This window comes from Macrobrachium nipponense, chromosome 7 (assembly GCF_015104395.2).
Source record: "Macrobrachium nipponense isolate FS-2020 chromosome 7, ASM1510439v2, whole genome shotgun sequence".
Taxonomy (NCBI): Eukaryota; Metazoa; Arthropoda; class Malacostraca; order Decapoda; family Palaemonidae; genus Macrobrachium; species Macrobrachium nipponense.
This window is the reverse complement of record NC_061109.1, coordinates 24,541,435-24,546,834: the sequence shown is the minus strand read 5'-3', so window position 1 is coordinate 24,546,834 and position 5,400 is coordinate 24,541,435.

Here is a 5,400-nt window from a genome sequence, read left to right as displayed (position 1 = left end):
AACAGGAGCTAAGTCATCCCCTCTGCAGAAGCGTTCTTTTTGAGGAGGGAAAACCAAGTCGCAAAATAGACTGAAGGTCCACCTTAACGTGCTCCAGCCAAGTTGACCAAGAAGCCTGCTCTCAAGTCGACCTCCAAATAATCTGTATGTCCTTCACACACCATTATTAGGAGCGAGACTCCATTTTCTTCTGGGAGGAATGGAGCCAGAGAGGAGCAGAGCCCTCCATGGTGTGGAAGTTCTCCGAGATGGTTGTTCAGTCCCCTTCAGAAGTTCCGCCGCGTTGTCCAATGCTCCCATCATAGAAAGATCAGAGAGAGCTTGGCCATAGCCGAAGAAGTAGAAGCTCTGATCAGGAAACAAGCCATAGAAGAGGTACAAGATACAGACCCCATAGGTTTTTCCAACAGACTTTTTGTAGTCCCCCAAGGCATCGAGGGGATGGGGACCCATTTTGGGCATAATTTGCTTTGTGTCTTTACATGTGGAAGACGAAGTTTCACATGGAAGCCAGTTGGTCTGTTGTGTCAGCTCTCCAGCCAGGCGACTGGGTGGTGACTCTCAACATGGAGGTGTGATACCTTCCATGTCCCTATTCACAGAGAGTCCGAGAAGTTTCTGAGGTTTGTCTTTAAAGGGAGGATTTACCAATTCAGAGCTCTCTGTTTGGTCTGTCTACAGCTCCCAATTATTTACTCGTATCCTTGCTCCCCTGGGAAATGGCTACATTTGATTTGGATCAATTTTTCGTTCTACTTAGAAGACTGGCTCATAAGATCCAAGTCGAGTCATCAGTGTGTGTGGAGGACTTGGACAAGACATTACATCTAACTCAACAGTTAGGCATAAAAATAAACCAGAAGAAATCCCAGTTATCTCTGACTCAGAAGATTCCCTATTTAGGGATGATTCTTGACTCTAGCTTTTTGGGCTTTTTTTCTCCCCAAAGAGAATAGATTCGTGTATGAAGTAGGTACAGGAGTCCTTACTTCAATTGTCTTGCCTCAGCTCTAGACTGAATGAGTCTCCTCGGAATTCTAGCATCGATGGAGAGCTTCATAACTTTAGGATGTCACCACATGAGAGCTCTCCAGAATTAGAATTGAAAGGCTCAAACTGGACTCGTTCGTTTTCCCACAAACAGAGAAAATAGTCAGATCTTCATTGGTGACTGTCACTGGAGAGACTGCAAGAAGGGATCTCTCAGTCATTCTGAACCCTGGCCTAGAGTGTTCTCCGACGTGTCGGACACAGGCTGGGGAACTCTCTTGGAGGGCAAGAGAGTTTCAGGCATGTGGACAGAACAAGAGAAGTAGCAATTTACTCAGACAACACCACACCCCTGTCGTATGTCCGCAAACAGGGAGGGACTCACTCTTCCTCTCTCAACGAGGTGGCCAAAGATCTTTGGGTGAACAGACACAAGATCAAGCTGTTTCCGAGGTTCGTCCAAGGGAAAATTAATGTATTAGCAGATGAACTGAGTCACTCCAACCAAGTTCTTCCTATGGAGTGGACTTTGAATGTGAAAGTTTATGAAGACCTATGGAAAATATGGGACAAACCATCCATAGATCTCTTCGCCACCTCTTGGAACAATGAGCTTCCAATCTTCGGTTCACCTGTTCCAGACCCTCAAGTGTAGTGAACAGACACGATGCTTCTAGACTGGACAGGTCTTTACACATATGCTTTTCCCCCATTCGGTCTCATAAGAGAAGTCATCAACAAATTTCAGTCTCATCAGAGCATGAATATGACTTATGTCACCATTCTGGCCCAGGAAGGAATGGTTCCCAGACCTCAAACTCCTTGCAGACTTCCCCAGATTTCTTCCACAAGGTTTATGTCTTCTCAAACAACCCCACTTCGACAGGTACCATCAAGGATTGTCTGCTCTGGCTCTGCACAAGGAAGCAGTCCACATCTACCATCAAGGGTTATAGATCTCTGCTTTCTTCAGTATTTAAACATAGAGATCTTGATATTTTGAACAATCAGGACATCAGTGACCTAGTTAAATCTTTTGAGACATCGAAAGTGGGAAGTCTGGGGAAGTGGACTGGAATCTGGACATGGTTATAAGGTGGTTATCCAGTCCACATTTCAAACCATCATGTTCTTCATCCTTGAAGAATCTTAGAAAGAAGGCATTGTTTTTAGTATCTTTGGCAACAGCTGGTAGAGTGAGCGAGATCCAGGCCATTAGTAAGGGATTGGATTCACTCAAAACGATGCTGTGTGTTCTTAGTTGGGGACTTTCTAGCTAAAATCTAGGACCTGTCAAAGCCCTGGCCTCGCTTATTTGTCATATGGAACCTGATGGACATTTTAGGACCAAATAAAGAGGAACAAATGTTGTGTCCTGTAAGGGCCATTAGAAGTTATCTTCTTAGGATGGAGAACTTAAGAGGAAGTTCGAATCGTCTCTGTTGTTCAGTGAGAGACCCCTCCTATCCTCTCTCTAAGAACACTATTTCATTCTTCTTAAGAAGCCTATTTCTGGAAGCTGTATCTCAAGCCCAGGAAGCAGCCCTAAGCATCTGAAGGTGAAATAAAGCTCACGAAATTCGAGCAAGTGGCAACTTTCTTAGCTTCTAGACACAATATGTTTGTCCTCAATTCTGCAAATGACGTTCTGGCAATCACAGTGAGTGTTTGCATTACATTATCTTAAGGATATTGAAAGTGTTTTTGAAAACTAAAAGGTTGGGGCTGTTATCTATAGCTGGCATGGTGTTGGAAGAGGAACCATAGGGGACCTCTTTCCCTCTACTATCTCCTCGCCTTGTATTTTTTAAGGTTGTCGAGTTTTTGGGAAGCCGAGGGGTACAATGTACCTTGGAGTACCCTCCAGTTTTTTATGGTTAGAGTTGTGGTTTTTTAAATTTTTAGTGTAGGTTACGGTTCTTTCGATTGGTTGTCTGGCCTTCACCCAGGGCAAGGGCAAGCTGTTTATTTTTGTTAACTGTCAGTGAACCTCCATGGTTTACAAAATCCCACCATTATAGGGATGAACTGGCCTTTACTACCACATCTACAGGTGATGAGAGTGCCGACCAGAGGCAGTATCCACCTGCAGCTGCTCCTCTCACAGGTAAGGTACTGCAAACATTATGTAATGTGAGCATATTATTATTAATACTGAAAACTGTAGCTGTCCATTTACCCACCTTCCTTGGAATGTGGAATCAGCTATGTAATTGTTTGGTAAGTCACTTATGTGAAAATGATATTTTTTTAAAATGAGGTTTCACATATACTTCCCCAACAATTACATAATCAGAGCCCTCCCTCCTCACCACTGATGGATGTTGAGGCTCAACAAATTGATGACAGTTAGCTCAGCAGTACTGGGTGTTCCTGTAAGTGGGCGGGTCCCTTATCACCTACACTAATGATGGCAGCACCGCTGCCGCCAAATAATTTGAATTTTCGACTGTCAAGTAAGAAAACTTACAGCTATGTAATTGTTTGGTAAGTATATGTGAAACCTTATTTTATTATAAAAATATCATTTGTGTAAATTGGCAAGACGACAATGTATGAATTCTTTCATACTTTAGTGTTCTAAGAGTGCAGCACTTGTATATTTAGTCTTGAGTTGTAAGAATTTAATACAGTAGTGATCTCATAATTCAGATACTGTTTTTTGTTATCTCGCATTCCATGAACTTAGGCAGCTTAGATAATTGATATTTATGCTATTTAAAGATGTAAGATATTTTGTTCCGTATTTTTATTTCTTTGTTGAAATTAAAAGATTTTCACGTACAAATAGAAGAAAGGAAAGTAAAATTCACAGTGTAGACAGCAGCTGACAATAGAGATTGTTTTTGAGATTTTTCTAGCTGGTTTGTTTTATCATAAGATTTTTAGCCTTTTAGTTTGATTGAACATGAAACATTCTTAGCCAAAAATGGAATTTACAATGATAGGTAGATGGATGTGGTTTTCAAGATGTTAATTGTTGTGAAAGAAGTGCAGAAGGGAAGTAGATGTGGCAATAAAGATTGTCTTTGTGACTATGAAATTTTTTATTGTGCTTATGTGATTGGAATCATTCAGTTTTACAGTTCTTGCAGTAGCTATCGCAGCAGCTATGATAATTGTGGATGAACCTAAGAGAGAGAGAGACGAATGTAGTATGAGTGATTATTTTCAGTGTTCATTTGTAAATTTTTTTTCAGTCATGTGTTGGTATATTGGATGTACTTTTGGTTAAACAGAATGCGTTATATTTGTTAAAGGTTTTTGTCAATGTGTACTTCTAGAATATTTCTGGCGTCCATCATCAATGCATAATCACTAAGAATACTTGGGTGTGAATTTAAGGCCTGTCCACACGATCGGGCCTGATCGGCGGACTTCCCCTCTAACGGGCACACTTGACGGGCAAACCGTCAAATTGCCCGATGGGTCTTGTAGCAAAATCACCATGGTGGTGCCCGATGGCTTGAGCTTCGACCCCTGGCAGACGTACGTTAACCATATACTTTCTTTTACTGAGCCATTCTTTGCACCATATTCTCTTCTTTTTCATCACACACAAAGCAATTATCATGCTACACAATCTTCTTCTTTGCGGTAGGCACCATGTTTATCATACCGCACTGAACACATTACTGGCATCGTCGGGCATGCCCACCTCTCCATCGCCTCACCCGTGTGGACAACATTCATGGATAAGTCCGCCAAAGGAATTTGCCCGTCAACCCCGAAACCCGAACACGCCGATCAGCCTGGTCGTTGTGGACAGGCCTCAAGGCTGGCCCATGTTTGCACATATGTACCTAAAACTTTTTATTGAAATCTGGGCAGTCATCATTTATATAGATAGGGTTGCCCTCCCCCAATTATTTTTAATAAATAAGCTTACACTTTTCACCATTTTTATGTACTAACTGTACTTGTGTATCCTAGGATGAGTTTATGTATTTAATATGCACTGTTTGATGAAATATTTGAGATGAAACATTTTGCAAAAATGCCTAGTTATTAAATGGATTTTTAGAGTCACGAGCTTTAGGTTTTATTTTTAGAACAGTAGAAATCAAATATATAGATCTATATATATATATAGTTAAATATGATGTACATATATCTTTTTAAAGGAAATATTTATCTTTATCCATAAAAAAACTGTAAATAAAAAGTGTTAAAATCAATATTTTATTGGTGTTTGTTGTTTTCCCTTTAGCTTTATGAAAACAATTAACTTGAAATAATGTTTATGCCTTGAGTGAGCCATGAATAAACTATAATGGCAACTAATCAGACCTTAGCTCTTTGTTGGAGTGGTAGGAAGGTGACTGTCTGTAGGATTTCATATCTCCCCTGGCAATTCTGGCCATGAACTCTGTGAGGGGTTGGGAATTGAATTTAGTTGTCCTTAGAATG